The sequence below is a fragment of the Pogoniulus pusillus genome, chromosome 14 (assembly GCF_015220805.1).
Source record: "Pogoniulus pusillus isolate bPogPus1 chromosome 14, bPogPus1.pri, whole genome shotgun sequence".
NCBI lineage: Eukaryota > Metazoa > Chordata > Aves > Piciformes > Lybiidae > Pogoniulus > Pogoniulus pusillus.
Genome location: NC_087277.1, coordinates 5,811,692 through 5,832,332, shown reverse-complemented (window position 1 = coordinate 5,832,332; position 20,641 = coordinate 5,811,692). Strand labels below are relative to the sequence as shown.

At 40.1% G+C, this 20,641-nt stretch overlaps 1 long non-coding RNA gene across 3 annotated transcripts in view; it reads left to right on the top strand.

Moving 5' to 3' along the window:
* Positions 1–4,084: 4,084 nt before the first annotated feature.
* Positions 4,085–20,641, top strand: part of LOC135181027 (uncharacterized) — a 30,188-nt gene continuing 13,631 nt past the window's right edge. For 2 of the 3 annotated variants that reach the window (XR_010304656.1, XR_010304655.1), the window contains exons 1-2: positions 4,085–4,855; positions 8,622–8,726. This is a non-coding gene — a long non-coding RNA (uncharacterized LOC135181027). Of the gene's footprint in view, positions 4,856–8,621; positions 9,082–20,641 lie in introns of those variants that run through there. The other variant, XR_010304654.1, reaches the window with a different exon arrangement.

The window sequence follows — 20,641 nt, the reverse complement described above, 5'->3', positions numbered from 1 at the left end:
ACTGTGCTAGGAAGTGGAATCACATGAGCATACTACCCACTAGCCTGTAAGGTGGCAAAGTATGTTACATGATGTCACCGTTGTACTCTTGTCTCAGAGATTTTAATAACAGCCAGGTACATTCTGATTTTTTCTCCTCAGTGGTCTTACAGAGGTTGCAGAAATGCAATTTCAGGTGAAAAGAAAACGTGGTGAGATGTATCAAGGTTCATTTCTGAAATAAAATTCTGCTTTCCTTGTACCAGAGAAAGGTGGGAGGAAAGCAAAAAATAAAAACCATTCTGAGCTGAAACTGCCACAGTCTGAGAGCAGGTAAAGATCTAATAACACATATCTACAAGAGAAAAATCTTCTGGAAACTGCAAGACAGAGCAGAGCCCTCAATTTTGTGTTTGAACATACTTTCTGTACTGCTAGTTCATCTAGAACTAACTGCAGCCTAAAAGTCTAAAAGCATGAGACATGATTGCAAATCAAGGATCATTAGCTCAAAACGTAGCTGTGTCAAATCTCATTTTACTTAGGATGCACACTGTACTGGAACAAGTTGGTCATTCCATGTAAACAGTCATTCACTCTCCAGCACTACTTTTAGCATTTTGGTTGTTAATTATTATCAGGTTTATAAATATTTACATATTTCTAGTCTTGATTTTTCTAACTTTGGGCTGAAATCCTATGAGGAGAGGTTGAGGGAGCTGGGCCTGTTTAGCCTGGAGAAGAGGAGGCTCAGGGGTGATCTTATTACTGTCTACAACTACCTGAAAGGGCATTGTAGCCAGGTGGGGGTGGCCTCTTCTCCCAGGTAACCAGCAATAGAACAAGGGGACACAGTCTCAAGTTGTGCCGGGGTAGGTATAGGCTGGATATTAGGAAGAAGTTCTTCACAGAGAGAGTGATTTCCCATTGGAATGGGCTGCCCAGGGAGGTGGTGGAGGCACCGTCCCTGGGGGTCTTCAAGAAAAGACTGGATGAGGCACTTAGTGCCATGGTCTGGTTGACTGGATAGGGCTGGGTGCTAGGTTGGATTGGATGATCTTGGAGGTCTCTTCCAACCTGGTTGATTCTATGATTGAACTGACAATTTAATATAAGATATGTGCTAACTACTTAGAATCATAGAATCAGTCAGGGTTGGAAGGGACCACAAGGATCATCTAGTTCCAACCCCCCTGCCATGGGCAGGGACACCCTACCCTAGAGCAGGATGGCCACAGTCTCATCCAGCAGGCCTTAAACACCTCCAGGGGTGAGGCCTCAGCCACCTCCCTGGGCAACCCATTCCAGGCTCTCATCACCTTCATGCTGAACAACTTCCGTCTCATGTCCAGTCTGAATCTCCCCACCTCCAGCTTTGCTCCATTCCCCTTAGTTCTGTCACTCCCTGATATCCTGAAAAGTCCCTCCCCAGCTTTTTTGTAGGCCCCCTTCAGATACTAGAAAGCCACAATAAGGTCAGCTCAGAGCCTTCTCCAGACTGAATAGCCCAAACTCTCTCAGTCTCTCCTCATAGCAGAGCTGCTGCAGCCCTCTGATCATCCTTGTGGCCCTTCTCTGGACGTGCTCCAGCATCTCCACATCCCTCTTGTCATAGGGGCTGAAGGTACTTAGGTTGCTGCATCCATTTCTCTTCAATGAAATAAATGTATTTGAATTAGAAATAGTGTTTTCACAACCCAAAGACACACCTTGTGGTTTGCTGTATTTGCAACAGCATTAAAAAACTTACCAAATAGAGGTATAACAACCAGACTGTTCCAGTGTCTTCTCACACAAAAATTGTTTTCCTTATGATATTTTTTGGCTACTTGAAGGAGATGTGGAAAGTTTTCACAGACTGTCTATTTTTATTGAATTTGGCATCAATAGTAGAAATGATGAATTATCCATCTCCCTTACAGGGTACTGGGTAGCTTCTGTCTGCTACTTTTTGTGTTATTATAAGATTGCTCATGTCGTGGCTGTTTCTCAGAGAAAAAATAGGGTTCTCTTTGCACAGTAATACAACAGAAAACCAACTTACCCCTTGGAATTTTGCTTAGAACGGAAATAGGTTAAAGGAAAAGTAGGCTTCAGTTCAATTTTTGTCACAAGGGAGGCTTTTAGGATGCTAAAATCATATTCAGTACATTTCTGTATAAATACAGTTTCGTAAGTTTACATGCAGTTCTGTCTTGCTCCTTTTCCCCTTTTCCTTCTTCTATACTCCAAACATTATTCATCTAAATGGAAGCTTCAACAAAAGCTGATTAAAACTTTATCAAATTGTAATATATATTTTAGAGAAGAGATTAAATGAATTCCTCAAGGAGGAGAATTCATTAAAAATATAAAAAAATAAAGTCAGGGTTTAAAATCTGACTCAAATGTATAAAAATAGGTCTTTGTAAAGACAAATATAGGCATATATACTCTCTCCTTTTAAAAAACTATTAAAATGTTGAATACTTGCAAAAAAAACCAAAACCCATAGATAATATAGAGGGTTGGGTTTTTTTTCTAAATAAATCTTTTTAATTCATTGCAGTATTTTGCACCAAGGAGCAAAAATAAATACTGTCAAAATGCAGATAAAGTCAGTTTACAGTTTAAAATAGCAGTAAATATGACTGTATCTTTCCAATAGTTCTGCCAGTGCCACATGCTCACTTGAAAGTTAACTGGAAATGGCAGAGTTTAGCTATATTCAGAGATAAAATGTAGCCCAAGCTCTTTTTAACATGATTTGAATCAGGAGATCAAGTGTACCTTGAGGAAGCTTGCAGATGCCACCAAGCTGAGTGGGCATGTTAATCTGCTGGAGGGCAGGAAAGCTCTGAAAGAGAGATCTGGACAGGTTGAATAGGTGGGCTCAGTTCAACAGTATGCGATTCAAAACAGTCAAGTGCTGAGTGCTGCACTTGGGTCACAACACCACCATGTAAACCTGCATGGTTGAGGAAGAGTGGCTGGAAAATGAGCTGTGGGTGATGATTGACAGCTAGCTGAATATGAGCCAGTAGTGTGCTCAGGTGGGCAAGAAAGCCAATGACATCCTAGCTCGTATCAGGTCTAGGGATGTGATTGTACTGGTGAGGCCATACTTCAAATACTGTGATCAGGTTTGGGCCCCTCACTACCACAAAGGACATTGAGGGGCTGGAGTGTGTCCAAAGTGCAACTAAGCTGGTGAAGTGCCTTAAACACAAGTCTTATGATGAACAACTAAGGGAGCTAGGGTTGTTTAGTCTGGAGGAGGCTGAAGGGTCACCTCATCACACTCTAGAGCTATTGGAAAAAAGGTTGGAGTGAGGAGGGGATTAATTCTTCTTGCACACAAGTAACAGGACAGTTATGATAGGCGAGATTTGGGTTGGATATTAGGAAAACTTTCTTCACCAAAAGTGCTATGAAGCTGGAACAGGCTGCCCAGGGAAGTAGTGGAGTCCCTGGAGGTATCTAAAAGACACATGGATGTGGTGGTTTAGACACATATAGGATACATGTTTTAGAGGTCTCTCTCAAAGGTCTCTTCCAACCTTAACAGTTCTGTGTTTCTAGGGTTCTATTACATTCCAGCAAATGTGACATGGTATTCTTCTCTTAAATCTCATCACCAAACTGCCTATAAGCATCTGTCAATGAAAAGTAACTGTACAACAGGATATAAAACACAGCATGGAAATATTTAGCTATCCCTACTGTGTTTTTTCACACTGATGGGCAAGAAACATAAAGCAAAGGATGATTTATACAACAGAAAGAACTACCAGCAAGGGAACTGCTGTGATGCTTCTCTGACTTCTGACTTCTCTTGTTTATTTTCTTCTCCTTTTCTTTTTCTTTTTTTTTAATGAAGATGAGTGTGTAATTCAGTTACATGCTTAGATGCATGAGCTAAGAAAGAAATTGCAATAAAGGAGAAGGAAGAAGAATAAAGAAGATGGGTAACTTCAGAAGGATCAGGCTGAAATGAAGACACAGTATTAGGAATTGTGATTAGGGATTATATACCTGTGGTGGAAGGTCCAAATTAGGCCTAGAACACATATCCATCACATGCCCTAAACATCTGCCTGAATACCCACCTTGCTTCCCCTCTTCCTGGGTGGAAGAAGCGGGAAAGCAGGCAAAAGCTTTGGCGCCTCTCAGTCTACCACAGGCACCATAATTGGCCTTGCTTTGCAGCTTGCTTTGTTTGTGATAAACACAGGTCCTGATCCTAGGCCTGTGCAGCTTGCCTTTTTGGAGAAACAATTCAGGATCGGTTCTAGGGGTGGCTTTATCTGTTGCTATTGGTCAAAGACGCTGGTCACAATGGTTAAAAACAGAGCAAACCTGCTTGTTTGCTGCTGCTGCTGCTTTTGTTGCCTGTTCGCCTTCCGTGCCTCTGCGTGCCACCAGGCGTGCGTAACTGGGGACTTGCCTACGACCGGCAGTCCTGACCCTGCCTGATCGAGCCGAGGGACTGAAACCAGCTTGCCTCTAGGCCGGGACGCAGCTACCTGCTTGAGCTCAGCCGAGCCCGAATATGGGTAACGACCTAGCAACGGCCTAGGCCTAGCAACGAGTTGCGACGCCGGCACCACCCGGCCCGCCGCTCCGGCCCGAGGGCTGACTCCTTGCTATACACCGCACTCGATCGGACTGCTCCAGCCCGCAAACCTGGACCCCGCTTTGCCCAAGTGGCTGCTGACCACCCGATCACTTCCTGAGAGCCTGGGAACACTTCTCTCGTGTCCGTGGGCCTCCTCAGACGACATGCACCAAGCAGCAAAGCCTGATCGCATCATTACCACGTGAAGTCCACCAGGTGGCCGTGACTCTGTATTTTCCCTTTATGCTGTTGGAGCGCAAATATCGAGACTCTTAACTAGTGAGTAACCTTACACTCGTTACCTAAGTTTACCAAAGTTCATGCTTAACCTTTCAGTTGCAGTTTGTGCTGCAAGACTCTCTAGTTATAAACGTTTGCTTAAAAAAAACTTCTCCTAAATCACTTAATTTTACTGTGTAGGTACAATCTGCAACATAGTTTTACCAACCTCAGAATAGAATCTGTGTCTGTTAACTGTAAATGCATTTGGGGACATTTTCTTTGTATAGTTAATAAACTGTTTAATAATTTTACGTCAGCCTCGTTACAGTTCACTCCTAACCCAGATTCAAACCCCTCCTTAACAAACCCATTGCATTCATCAAGTTTTGAAGTCATCGCCTTTGACTAAAAGGCAAATGTAGTAACAAGTACAGAGAATGCTTCTTTAAGCAGAGAAGAAGAAATGTTTAATAAGCATAGTTCCAAATAATGCAAAAAAATCAACCCCTCATCTCATTTGGCATTTTAAGGAAGAGAAAAAGGAAGGACTAGAATATATAAGTGGATAAGAGATAAATACTAGAAAAAACCCCACCCAAAACCAAACCCCAAACCTAAATAAAAGAAAAAAAACAAACCACAAACCAAATCAAAACAAAAAGAACTAAACAAACCCCAAGCAACAACAAACACAACAACCAAAAAAAACCCCCCACAAACAACAAAAAACAGCATTAAAAACCCAAACAAACCAAAACAAAATCCAAAACAGAATTGTTGAAAACTGCTCAGCACTCACAACTTACTGCTGTCTACAATTACCTGAAGTGAGATTGTAGCCAGGTGGGGTTGGTCTCTTCTCCCAGACAACCAGCAATAGGACAAGGGAACACAGTCTCAAGTTGTGCCAGGGGAAGGATAGGCTGGATGTTAGGAAGAAGTTCCTCACAGAGTGATTGGCATTGGAATGGGCTGCCCAGGGAGGAGGTGGAGTCACCGTCCCTGGAGGTGTTGAAGAAAAGATTGCATGAGGCGTTTAGTGCCATGTTCTAGTCGACTGGCTAGGGATGGGTGCTAGGTTGGACTGGATGATCGTGGAGGTCTCCTCCAACCTGGTTGATTCTATGATTCTAACTGTTTAGTCATTGATATAGGATGTCACTAAATTGGACATATTTACAAGGTAGAGGCTTTGATGTAAAGAATGGCAAATGTAGAAACTGTGCAGTTGCTTAAAGTGCATACAGAAATATTGAAATATAGTAATTCCAGTACAAAACAAAACCTGAAATTTTTTTTTGGCATGTTTTAGGGTTCAGTAGGAGATTCATACAAATGTATGATCTGCAGACTGATTTTTAAAAAAAAATAACACAGTATAAATAATGGAAAATCTCATAGCAGGAACTTGCAGCATTCTTCAAAAATGGATGTAAAGGTATCAAATGCTACTGCACCTTGCTAGTAAGTCTTTCAGGCTCTGAGGATAAGTGTAGGTATAGAATCCAAGCTCTTTGCCTGAATATAAAATACTTGTTAAACAGACATTTACAGACAAAGGAAATTTGCCATGTGTTTCTGAGTTACCAAGCATGATATTAATATTCAACTGGTGAGCTGATGTGTAGAAAGAAAGAACTGCCAGAGGCTTAAAATGCTAAATGCATGTCTCTGTTTACTGTAACTGCATACTGAAAGCACTGCTCAGTCGTATATTAGAAAGAAAAGTTCAAGAGCTATTATAATGTAGGAGAAGTCCAAATGCAAGGTACTTGGTTTGAGTTCTTAGGATTAATTGATGTAGTAAGCACGCTAAAGGAAGGAAAAGAACTTACTTGCCTACATGAATCTATAGTACTTTGCTTCTGAAAATTATAACTCTTCTAAGCTTTTTATTAATCAGTACTTGAAAGGAATTCTTTTAGAGATGAGCAAACTGTTCTGCTTAAATTAAAAGTGGATTCAAACTTTTTGCCATCACTTGTGCTTTTTGAGCCATACTCAGTAACATTTAAATGCATTTGGCTACAGAGTTCTTATTCTTGCTAGGGAAAACATAAGAAAATTATACTCCTCCTAAAATGCTGAGTCCATTCAGATGAATTATCCAGAAGACACTCAGGGCAATTACCTGAGCTGACTCCAGGCATACACTATGAAACTAATTCTCTATCTTATGTGAATAACCAGGGAAACTAATTCTCTATCTTACGTGGATAACCAGGCTGAGAATGGGTCCAAGGGAAAAGAGAAATTACATAATTTGTTTTATGGTATATGGCAGCCAACACCAGGAAATCTGCATTGATAGGATGTGTATAGGATCTAATTCTCCACTGTCTCTAGCTCAGGAGGTATCTGCTAGACGCACTGCACTTTTCCCTTCTGCTCTCTGATCTCATGGAAGAGGAAGTATGAGAGGCAGTTTGTCTTGTGCGAAGCAGCATCTCAGAGTTAATGCATTGCAGTCTCTGTCACTGACTACCTGTTGCAGCAAAGATCATTATAGCGCTGAAGACTCAAAATAAATGCTTTGGAATATGCAGTGCTTCATATTCTATATCTGAGGTTAGCTCAGGCAGTTCCACCTTCTCTAGCTGTATGTTGTGAGTCTATGACTGCTACTCATCAGATATTCACAGAGGGCTAGGCTGTCATGCATATGATATGGTCATCTTCACACAGCTTTCAGGAGATCAAGCTTGAAATTAGTGTCTTGAGTTCCAGCAAAATCACACCTGGGACATACTGCTCTTTCTCCTGTCATAAACTATTTCAGGAACAACATTTTGAGCTTTCCTCAGCACTCTCAGAAGTTCAGGCAGGATACATACCATCTGCTAGATATGGGTTCCTGCAAGAGAAGAGGGAGCAAAGGAAAGTTTATAATTCAACAGGCATTATTGCAACTATTACTGTATCTCTGATGGACAAACTTCTACAGCAAGTGGATTAGATTCTTTCTGAGTAATGTAGCCATAATATTTCTTCAGCAAATAGTGTATAGGAATATGTGTGCCATAAAGAGATTGACAGTTTCAGGACTCATTCCAGGCAATATCTCCTGCTCTTCTCTTCCCCCTCTTCTGCAACTTCTTCTGATGAGCTCTGAAACAGCAAGGAAGGGAAAATTTAAAGGATGGCCTCACATTCACATATCTTCAGTATAATGAATGTGGGAGTAAGTCTGCTTGTGTCAGAAGCTGCTTTTCCAGTGACCACCCTGTGTTAGGATAGTCCAGGCTCCGAAGTATGATAATGCACACCTTTGACATGAAGATGAGTCAGAAAAGTTATTAATAAATGTGAGCTTCTTACCCTGCTGAACCTACCATAAACCATTTAAAACGTAGAGGGTATCATAGTTCCACGAACGGCTGCTTGTGTCATCAACCAAGAACATTTTTTTATAGTGAGTATCTTAGAGAAAACATCAGCCAGGACACTTGGTAAGAAGAATAAAGGATACTGTTATACAGTGGAAAATTCTACTCATTTTTCCTTGAAACGTTGACATTTCCAAAATGTTGTGGGCCTCCTGTCCTCATCCCACATGCAATAAGGCTGTTTGGCCTATTTGTGTGATCCTCCCAAGAGATTCTATGGGTGGCACTTGAAAGCTGTGAGTGTCAAAGGTAGCACAAGGGATTTGTCATATGTGAGCTTTTGTCTTAATACATGCCTGAGGCAGACAAATCAAACCATCACATGCTCTAGTAATTAATGCTACTTTAAAAAGGGCACAGGAGAAATCTTTCTGATAGCCATAGGTAAGGAGAGTAATTAAGGGATGTAAATAACTGATTTTTTTTTCTGCTTACAGGACATGGCATATCACTGTCTCAAGCAAAAATTTTTAGCTGAAGTTAATATCAAGAAGTGCTTGCTGATCAATTTTTTTTTTGAGGACTTCATTACCCAATGATATGTAAGTAAGCATGTCCCTTCTTGTGTCAGTAGAACCTAACTATGAACTAGGAGCCATATCCACATTTCATGTTAAGTCATATGCAAATTGTAAGCAAAATTTGATTTATCTGCTTTATAATCAACATGATAGTTCCACATTGCCATCACACTGGGTTTTAGGATTGTAGCAGCGTTAGTGACAATGATGTTAGCATCAGTATCATTCTGATTGTCTCAGAAATTTTCTGCATTCTCGTTAGTGTATTACATAAATCTATTCAAATATTATGGAAGGCTATATTAGGTTTGTCTGATACCACGGAAGAAAAATGGGAAACACTGAATAAAAAACAATTCTTTTTCTTCTGAAGTAGCATGTCTGTTTCTCTGTAGTCCTATTTAAAAAAAAATCATATTGCTGTGTTGCCTCAGCAAGCACCAAGAAAGGATACAAAGGCATGATTCCCTTCTTCCCTGTTCTCTCATTATTCCCTGACATCACCAGTTTGCTACCGGCTCTGAACAATGTGAAATACAGTCTCAGCAACACTTAACACCATAGAGGATTTTGAGGGAAGGAGTGGGAGACTACCACAGTTCCAGTTTTCCTTTTGGTCTCTTGGATGCAGTGATTAAGCAAATTCTAACTCTGACCTTATGCTGCCCAAATTAGATGTGGCAGCTAAGAGGATGTGGCCACAGTTTGAAAGGTTGTGTCTCACTGTAAATAAGGGTAATATATCAAGAAACAGAATTGTTATCAGTTTGTACACACTGAATTAATAATACTGTACAAGTGACAAAGTCCATTGCACTGAATTCTTGTACTTCAATTCCTATTACTTCTATCTTAATTCCCTAATTCAGATAAATTTCTTCTTGGTAGTCACTCTTTAAGGAACGTGGTTGCTTCTCTTCTTTTTATTTTCTGCTATAGTAGATGTGTGACAGTCATTTTTCTGAGGTAACATTTCAAATAACTATTACACATGGTATGTAATTATATTTTCATCTAATTTATAATTAAACTTTATAGCTAAATATTATAGTTATTTCTCTTTATAACAGGAGAATAGAAAGAGAGACCAAGAATTTAAATGAAAATAACCTTAAATACAGAAATGTTGCTATAAGCTAGGTTGGACTGGATGATCTTGGAGGTCTCTTCCAACGTGGTTGATTCTGTGATTCTATGATTCTTTTAGAAAGAAAAAAAAAAAAGGTTGTTAAATGAAATGATGTTTTTAGTGTTGGTTCAATGACATCATATAACAATACATTCCAGGACACTGATTTATGGATTTTTGTATATATATACAAATATATATATCTTTCCATTCATGAAATGATAATTTCATTATTGAGGTGCTTGTGGATGTGAATAAGGCTCCCCATTAGTCCGTACCTGTTCTTACTATATATTGCATACTGTGACAGTTTCAACTAACTGATTCTTCTTGAAGGCTGGTCAACAAATTCATACCTATCACAACCATTCAGATGCATGTGGAGCTACTTTGAGGATTAGTTTGCTCATTCCATCTAAGAGTTTCTCAACTTAAAATATAGATGTGGTCTGAAAGTAAGCACAAAAATTACATTGTGGGTTCCAGTATTATTGCCTCGCAATGAGTCCCAGAAACAATCTGTTCAGTTTACAATAAATATAGGCCTATATTCTGAGCTTTGATTGAGCTCAGGAGGAGGGAAATGCAATTAAGATATATTAGTGATCCTGCAGTCTTGAATCTAGTCAGTCAAATATCTAATAAAGCCCTTCTAGAAAATTCAAAGAATGCCAAACACTAATCCTCAGAAATTGTGACAGAGGCACAAAAATTGGAATGAAGCAGAGATCATATGCAAAGGCTGTCTCATTTCTTGTAAAAATTTGTCTGAGTGTAAACTTGAATCTGAAAGTCAAGCTGAACTTTTTTTCAATTCATCACTCAACAATAAATACTCCAATAAGAATTTAGTCAACAATTGTGATGATTATATGACTGGAATAGAATACAGTTCACTTCTCTCCACGTACATCAATGCCAGATCACTAAGAGGGAAGGTAAGAAGCTGAACACATATAATGATCAGACCATAGGTATTGCCATTGATGTTTTCCTGATTAATCTAATCTTTTTTCCTTCTTAAATATGCTAAGTAGGAAAATATGCAAATAGTTAGCAACCTGTTTCAGAAAGCATGACACCTGTTAAATCCAATCTTCTTAAAAAAAAATATATGTTCAAAATTATTGGGTTATTTTAGGGGCAGCCCACAAAAACAGGGCTGTTCTTTAGACTTCAGAAACGTTTCATGGAATAGGACTGTCAGTGTATAGTCCAGGCTTTAGTGGCAAGTGATTAAACCTTGGCAAAATATCCTTCTTCTAAAACAGCACTGCATGGAAATATCCAGTTCTTCACAATTACTGTAGCAAAGTGTGAGCTGTAAGATTCAGTTGCACTCATTCAAAAAACTATCATTACTGTAATATACTAAAAGGTCCAAGCTGGGACTGAATAATGGCTGTGAGTTACAGAGGACAGGAGCTCTTAGAAGCCTTTTATACAAATAGAGAAACTAAATGCACACTGTCAAAGACATTCCTTTGAGCCATGCTAAACATAGGTCTACGCATCACAGTGTATTGTGTATAACTTCCATAGACAAGCAACCGTGGCAGTAGACTTCAGAAGAATCCAGTTTTCTTTTTCATTGCAGCTGTAATTTCAAAAGAGTTGTCATCTAAAATACTTTTCAGGTGTTACAAAATGCTGCAATACCAGTAATTAAAGAAGATTTGGAGATCTTGCCTTCATTTACTTACCATTCTTAAACACTATCACCTATATAAGTGAGCCCATCAGTTTCAAAACAGATTTGTTTTTAAATAAAGAGCTATAAATAATAATAATGTTTTTAAGTTCTCTGAGATGAGTCAGAATATTTCAGTCCTACTTCTAAAGTTGTAGAGGAAAAAATATGAATCATAACTTCATAGTGACAGCCAGACAACAGCCTTTGAACAGTTTAGTCTTAACATAGGTTTCAAAATAGTCCTTTTCTAAAGGCTTATTTTTCTCCTACGTCTAACTTTTCTAAAAGCAAGTTCATAAGGGCTTGAAAAATTAAGCATAACCATTTTTTTGTTAGTTATGCTGTGTGCTCATATGACCTCTGTAGCTTATGTTCAGCTTATACTGGATATGGTTGGGGTGGAGGTAATTTTCTTCATAGCAGCCCGTATGGTGCTGTGTTTTGGATTTGTAACTCAATGGTGTTGATAACACATCTATTTTCTGGCTGTTCCTGCGTACTACTTGCAATGTCAAGACTTTCTGTGTTTCTCATGCTGCTTCCCCACACAGTGAATAGGAGTGGGCAAGAAACTAGGAGAGGACACAGAAAGGACAGCTGACCCAAAACAGTCAAAGGGATATTCCAGGCCACATGATGTTATGCCTGGCAATAAAATAAATGAGAGGGAGGAGGGTGTTCACAGTAGTTGTTGTTCAGAGACTGGCTGTGTAGCAGTCTGCTTGTGGGAGGTAGTCAGTTATCGCCTGTGCATCAATTCTTTGAGGCTTTTTTTTTCCTTCTTTTTTTGGTGGAGGTGGAGCAAGGAGGTGGGAAGGGATGCAGTTTCTTTTTCCTTCAGTTATTTAACTGTCTTTCAGTCTGTGTTTTCTTCCTTTTGGTCGTCTTCTTTGCTCTCCAGTCCACTAGCAAGGGCAGAGGCAAGTGAAGAGCTTGTGTGGCTGCTTCCCCAAATAAAATGCTTTCATGACTCTGCTAATTCAAGATTCAAGGTTGGATTTCTTTCTACTGGATCTTCTTTTGTGAATAAATTTAATGTATGTTAATTTGGGGGGGGGGAGGGGGGAGTGAATGCACTTACCACAAAATTTATGTAAAAGTTTTCTGTTCTGACCTGATTTTCCCCTGAATCCATGACGCATCTCCCAGCAGCAAGTTTCGTCAAAAGCGATACATTCTCACCAAAATTTTAGATTTATTTGACCATTATTGTCAAATAGAAAACAACTCTATCCAGCTATAACTAAAAGTATTGTCAGTGCTTCTACGCTATTTTTCACTATCCAGGTTTTATTGAGAAAGCAACTGGCCACTAAATCACTTTGTAGTCAACATATTAAATCCAACCCATTAATTCTGCAGAAAGATCTGCAATTCACATGTGCATGTCTAATATTACTCCACAGAGTTGTGCTATTGATTGTAAATTTTAAATTTTTATGAGGATTTATAGTTATTCCAATAGATGAATTTCGCTCCTACTGGGAAGTACAATTAGGACTAAGAAAATCTTGTAGGCAGTTTATACCCCGTTCAATTAATATAGTAGCTTAGGGGATCCAAACTTCTAACCCCATTAATTATTTTAAAACAAGAAGTCCACCCACAGGTAGAAAGTACAATGTTTGTAATTAACTTCAAATCTTTCACTTTTTCATTCTCACTTGATCAGGTAAGCCACATTTCTTGTAAACTCAAGCAATTTTCTTAAGACACTATGGGCTACCAATTAAAGAAAAAGGCTTCCCACTAGAGAAGACCCAGAGAACCAGAGACCTTGGTGCTGGGGAAGGTCCTGGAGTGAGACATCGCAAGTGCCATTATGCAACATGTGTAGGGCAACCAGATGATCAGGTCCATTCACATGGATTTGTGAAGGGTAGTTCCTGTTTGGTAACCCTGTTCTCCTTCTACAACAAGCCTTTGACACTGTTTTCCACAGCATCCTTCTGGAGAAACTGACTACTTATGGCTTGGATGAGTGAATGATTTGCTGAGTCAAGAACTGACTGGATGGCCAGGCCCAAAAAGTGGTGGTGAATGGAGTTCAATACAGTTGGCATTTGGTTCCCCAGGGCTCAGTACTTGGACCAGTTCTCTTTAATATCTTTATCAATGATCTGAACAAGGGAATTGAATGCAGCCTTGGTAAGTTTGCAGAGGACACCACATTGGTTGATAGTGTTGATCGGCTTTAGGTTAGAAAGACTCTGCAAAGGGATCTGAACAGGCTGGATTGATGGGATGAGGTCAATTGTATGAGATTTAACAAAGCCACGTGCTTGGGTCACCACAACCCCATGCAATAGTACAGACTTTAGGCAGAATGGGTGGAAAGTTGCCTGGTGGAGAAGGACCTGGGGGTGCTGGTTGACAGCCACCTGAGTATGAGCCAGTAGTGTGCTCAGGTGCCAAGAAGGCTGAATCAGTAATAGTATGGCCAGCTGGAGCAAGGAAATGATTGTCTCCCTCTACTCAGCACCAGTGAGACCACACCTTGAATTCTGTATTCATTTTTGGGCCCCTCACTACAAGAAGGACATTGAGTAGCTAGAGAGTGTTCAGAGACAGGCAACAAAGCTGGTGGAAGGTTGAGAGAGCAAGCTTTATGAGGAGCAGCTGAAGAAAGTGGGATTGTTTAGACTGCAGAAGAGCAGGCTGGGTGGAGATCCCATTGCTCTCTACAACTCTCTAAAAGGAGGTTGCACTGAGGTGGGAGTCATTCTCTTCTCTTTTTCAGGTGATAAGATGAGAGGAAATGACCTGAAACCATGCCAGGGGAGGTTTAGGTTGGATATTAGAAAAAGCTCTTTAATGAAAGAATCTTCAAGCACTGCAACCGGTTGCCCAGGGAAGTGTTGGAGTCACTATCCATAGAGGTGTTCAGGAAACTCGTGGGGATGGCACTGAGTGACATTTTAATGGTCATGGCTGTCTTAGGTTTGTGGTTGGACTGGGTAATCTCAGAGGTCTTTTCTGAATGAAACTATTCTATGGTTCTAATATTCTATGATACAGCATTCCAGTGACTCAAGTCAGCTTCTTTACAAGAAGCACAACATGCAATCTATTTTTGCTGTACCTTGAGATTAAATTGCACTTGACAAATGCCCCTGACTAACTGCTGTAAGTGGCACTAATATGTTGAGACAGATATTTGTGGATGGCCAAAGTAAGGGCAGCAGCCTTCTGCTCTTCGTCAATGTGATTCAGCCTGGGGGCTGAAATGAAATGTTAGCTTTATTTGTGTAGGAACAGAGGCAAATGAGGAAAAGCTAAAACATGTGTGATGAAAATAACAATGTACTTTTTGGCACATTGAATCTCTTCTACTGTTACATTGGCCATGTATATCCTAAGTTCATGTGGAATTGCCTTAGATCACACATGATATTCAGATAAAACTTTGAACTTTATCACTATTATGGCATAAAAAAGTGGTTGCTCCCAAGAAAATCACTTATGAACAAACTTCAGTTTTCTTTATCTTGTATTCTTGACTGCTTTCTGCTATTTTATGACTGAAATAGAAGAAAAAAAGAAAACATAAATGTCAGTACCTTTGTCTGAGACCTGGCTCTTGAGAGATTTCTTAGGTATTCCAGAATTAGAAGTACTGAGTGTGGTCGTGTATATTCAACATAAACAAGCTATTTTATATCTAGAAGAGAGAGAGAGTTGATCAGAATGAGTTCAGTGTCTGTGTTTTAAGGTATGAAGCAGCAGGGTCAGAGCAGGTTGATAGATTACTTTGCCTAAAGTCCTGTACAGAAGTGTAAACTCCTTGGGAATTGACCAAATACAGTTTTCATGGTAGAAAAAAAGGGTAAGTGGATTCTTAGTCATTGTTTCATCCTGCAAAAATTATAGCAATAGAACTGAAAAAAAAACCCAACAAAACCAAAATCAAAATGACCTACACATACAGAAAATGTATTAACTTCATTGTTTTAATATTTTTTTTATTACTGAAAGCCGAAGCAAGAAAAAGGAATTTACGACGACTTAAGATAAAAATCAATTTGTTTAAAACTTAGGAGGTTTACACTACATTTTGCATGCTGAAGGATTAGGAGTAGTAGCCACCAGTCCAACAATGCAGAGAAACGTTCAACAGATTGGGACTAAAAGTTCCATCTCATATTAATTATTGTTTTCTGAGCAGGACTGAGTAAAAGTAATGTGAATTAGAATCATAGAATCAGTCAGAGTTGGAAGGAACCACAAGGATCGTCTACTTCCAACCCCCCTGCCATGGGCAGGGGCACCTCACACTAGATCAGGCTGTCTAGAGCCTCATCCAGCCTGGCCTTAAACACCTCCAGGAGTGGAGCTTCTGCCACCTCCCTGGGTAACCTGTTCCAGGCTCTCACCACCCTCATGGTGAAGAGGGTGACCTCATTGCTGCCTACAACTACCTGAAGGGAGGTTGTAGCCAGGTGGGGGTGGCCTCTTCTCCCAGGCAACCAGCAACAGAACAAGGGGACACAGTCCCAAGTTGTGCCGGGGAAAGTATAGGCTGGATGTTAGGAGGAAGTTGTTGCCAGAGAGAGTGACTGGCATTGGAATGGGCTGCCCAGGGAGGTGGTGGAGGCACTGTCCCTGGGGGTCGTCAAGAAAAGCCTGGATGAGGCACTTAGTGCCATGGTCTGGTTGATTGGCTAGGGCTGGGTGCTAGGTTGGCCTGGATGATCTTGGAGGTCTCTTCCAACCTGGTTGATTCTATGATTCTTCCTTACATCCAGTTTGAACCTACCCATCTCTAGCTTTGTTCCATTCCCCCCCCAGTCCTAGCACTACCTGACATCCTAAAAAGTCCCTCCCCAGCTTTCTTGTTGGCCCCTTTAAGATACTGAAAAGCCACAATAAGGTCAGCTCAGAGCCTTCTCCTCTCCAGGCTGAATGGGTCCCATAAAAATAGAGTAATAGCTAATAATAAATAATTCAGAAATTGAAAAAACAGAAATAAACCCCAAAGCAAACAGAAGTACTGGGTGCTCAGAATTACTTTTCAGCCTCAGCCCAGTCCTCCAACCTGGGCTCACCACAATCTTATTAAGACAGGCCTAACACCAGGCCTCAGCGGCCTCCCCTCATGCCTCCCTACCCAGGCCCAAAGGAGACAGTCAAAATTAGCCAGGCCGCTCAAGGCCAAGAGCCTCAACTCCCTCATAAGTACCAAAGAGATACCAGCTCAGTGTGCTGGGAGAAGAGAAGGTAAAGGGGCAGAACAGACAGAAATGTCTGGTTATACAGGGGTGCAGGCTGATAGGAATGAAGTAACAAAAGATTACATTTTCCAGTGTTCACCTCTGGTACTCTCTGATAGGTACCGGAGAGATACCAGCTGGGAGGAGAGAGGGAGGAAGGGCAAAACAGACAGAAATGTCTGCTTGTAGAATCATAGAATCAACCAGGTTGGAAGAGACCTCCAAGATCATCCACTTCAACCTAGCACCCAGCCCTAGCCAGTCAACTAGACCATGGCACTAAGTGCCTCATCCAGGCTTTTCTTGAACACTTCCAGGGATGGTGACTCCACCACCTCCCTGGGCAGCCCATTCCAATGCCAGTCACTCTCTCTGTGGAAAAACTTCCTCCTAACATCCAGCCTTTGCTTTCCCCAGCACAACTTGAGACTGTGTCCCCTTGTTCTACTGCTGGTTGCCTGGGAGAGAGAGGGGTCAGGCTGATGAGTATGAAATAACCCAAGATTGTGTTTTCTGGTGTCCACCCCTTCTACTCTGGTACTTTTCTCTGTGGTTCAGACATCCAGTCTTAAAGCCACAATGAAATTTAACACCATTAATGAGAAATCATATCAGACCACAGCAGGATAAGGTGTATTATGCCATCAGCTAGCACGTTTAATTTCAAATACCTTCAGTTTACAGTTTGTCAGTGGATGCTTTACATGGCTTCCCTGTGGAGCAGCAGGTTGACAGTGAGTAATGCTTTTACACTGTGGAGTAACACAAAATGTTCAGAATATTCTTATCAGGCAACTACCCGTGATATATCTATTGACACCAATGTTCTAATATTGTTTGTTCCTGTCAGACTCATTTAATCCTATCTGTCTGGATTGACAAACCATTTAAGCAAAAAAAAAAACCACCCCTCAACTTTCTGTTGCTTCATGCTGCAGTTATCACGAGGGGGAGGAATCGTAACAACATGCTGCAGCCCAAGCATTATGTGTTAGTCATCACCTCTGATCAATGTTTTAAAGCTTCACTGCTGATGGAAGTGAATTACATGGCATTACCATTGAGGTTTTATTCAAAGTCCATCACGCTTCTCATTCTTTTTCTTCTCTTACTGTAGAAAATAACAAGTTTTATTAAATCTGATGCCCTTTCACATTGTGAAAAGCACTCTTTTTCCTTTCATTTAGAAACTATCAACAAAAATGCCTTTGTTCCTCAGTGCATTATGTGAGTTATATGTATAAGATAGAAGACTAAATGTTGATTTAAGGTATGGACTTGAAAACAGGACACATTTACCTTTTTGTTTAGCAAAGAATCAAAATATCCTCACATTTTGTCAGTCTATTGTAAAAGACTTGCTGACCCTGAGTAAGAGAAATAGGGATTGAGTCCATCATCAGTAAGTTTGTAGATGATACCAAGGAAGGAGCAGATGTGGATCTGTTGAAGTATAGGAGAGCCCTGCAGAGGGACCTTGACAGGCTGGATGGGTGGGCAGAGGCCAATGGGATGAGATTTAACAAGGCCAAGTGCAAGGTTCTGCACTTTGGCCACAACAACCCCAAGCAGCAATATAGGCTGGGGACAGAGTGGCTGGAGAGCAGCCAGGAAGAAAGGGATCTGGGGTTACTGAGGGAGGTCTAGGCTGGATGTTAGGAGGAAGTTGTTGGCAGAGAGAGTCATTTGCCATTGGAATGGGCTGCCCAGGGAGGTGGTGGAGCTGCCGTACCTGGAGGTGTTCATGAAAAGAGTGGATGAGGCACTTGGTGCCATGGTCTATTTGATTGTCTAGGGCTGGTTGCTAGGTTGGACTGGATGATCTTGGAGGTCTCTTCCAATCTGGTTGATTCTATGATTCTAAGAGTAACACAACCAGTTCAGGAAGCTCTTTAGAGGTTTCTCTTAAAGTGTAATGAACTACTATGATGTGTTTTCCTTTCAAAAATTATTTCCTCTATTTCTTGCCATTAGGAGATTTTTATTCTTACCTTTACATAAAACTAATTAGATTTACTGTGTGAAAGAGTAGGTCAATTGATATTCAGTACCAATACTGGCTTAGTAGTTTCCTCTTTGCAGTTGATAGATTGAAATTACCAGGACATGCTTGATTGTTCTTCACTGCTCTGCAGCTTTAGGATGTGTCTGTCATTCCTCACTGTTTTGATTACTGTCCCCTGTGCCATTTTTGGATCATGTTTTTTAAGTTTCATTTTCAGTCTCCCCTAGATTCTTACGTTATTTCAAGCACCTCTTTCCTTCTAAACTTTCCATTTTTGTGACTTTCAGAAAAACGTTGACATTCACACGACCGGAAGGATCTGTCATGCACTGTGGGATTTGGTACAAATCCTACCCTCCCTCCACATTCCCATAAGCAAGTGTGAGCAAACAGATGCCAACAATTCCTGTGATGAACTTCACTTCATCAAGAACAGAATTAAGATTATGAAAGAATCGGCAGAGAAGCACATTACTGCTAGGTTTCTAAGGCCAAAAGTGATCATTACTGAGAACTCAAATATCAGCATTGCTAAAAAGTAATTTTGGTTCTGAGCACTGCATCTTCCTCTCAGAATTAGATTTTTTTTTTCCACTCAGAATCAGATATTAAAATTCCCCCCATATTCTAGAGCCTCCAGATCTTCTCTGTCCTTCAGAACTGAGAAAAATATCATGGGAGAGATCCATAAAGAGGATTTAGGAGAAATTATAATTTTCAATACTCAGATAGTCTTCATAACCCAACCGTACCATCGCATTCTGTATGTTTTTCTATTCCCTGAGAGGGAACTGCTTTCAGATTGCAGAGGGTACATTTAAACTAGATATTAGGAAGACATTCTTTGCAGTGAGGGTGATGAGACATTAGAATAGTGGTGCCCAGGGAGGTCGTGAATGCCTCCTCCCTACAAGTGTTAAAGGCCAAATTGTTTGAGGCCTCGAGTGACCTGGTCTAATGAAAGGTGTCCTTTCCTAAGGCAGGGGAGTTGCAACTTAGTTATCTTTAAGACCTCTTCCATCCTGAACCATTCTATGAATCTATGAATTATTTGCATAATTTTATCCATATTCTTGAGTTTGAATATAGTAAGAATGAGGAATTCCAGCCCTATTTAAAAAAGGTGTAAGTTACTGTCAGGATTCAAGTGAAAAAATGTTGCACACCCATGCAAGTGATGTAACAGAAAACTGAAAAAGTTAGGAAAAGTAGTTCTTTAAGCAGTTTGTGTCAAACAGATTAGAGTGCTTTTTTAAAAGGGAACGTTAAACAGAGAGACAATCAGTGAGGAAAAGATCCCATGGAATAGAATTTTAAATAATAAAACTCTTCGTGCTACATTAAAAAACAGTAACAGAGTAATGAAATCTATCAAGAAAAAAATAGTTAGAAATAGCAACATGGCTGTATTATTAAAAAATATATATTTATGTACATGTATAAAACCAAGGATAGACTTCAAAACAAGTGTATCTGCTTTTGAAATAGAGCCAATATTACTGGTAATAACACAAAAGAGAGTAAATACAGGTTTGTGTTAAAAAATTCAACTTTATTTTAGAATACATTTTAAGCAGGGATACACAGCAGAGACTGGTTGGAATGAGTTAGAAAAAGAAAGGAGGAATGAAAGCTCTAAACTTAATGTGTGTCAACAGACAATATGATTACAAGAAAAGTTTCACTTAGAACCTTTAAAGTTCTCCAATATATATAAAATCTCACTGCAATAGTTATGATTATGTAGAAGTATTATTTCAGACACTGAATAAGCTTTAAAAATGTGTGAGAATAAGAATAGCTGTTAGACTCCTATTTCACTTACATTAAAAATTCATGCTAGAGAGTTAAGCCTTGAGTGTTTCTTCCTTTTATCTTTGACTCTTGGATGTCTGGGTC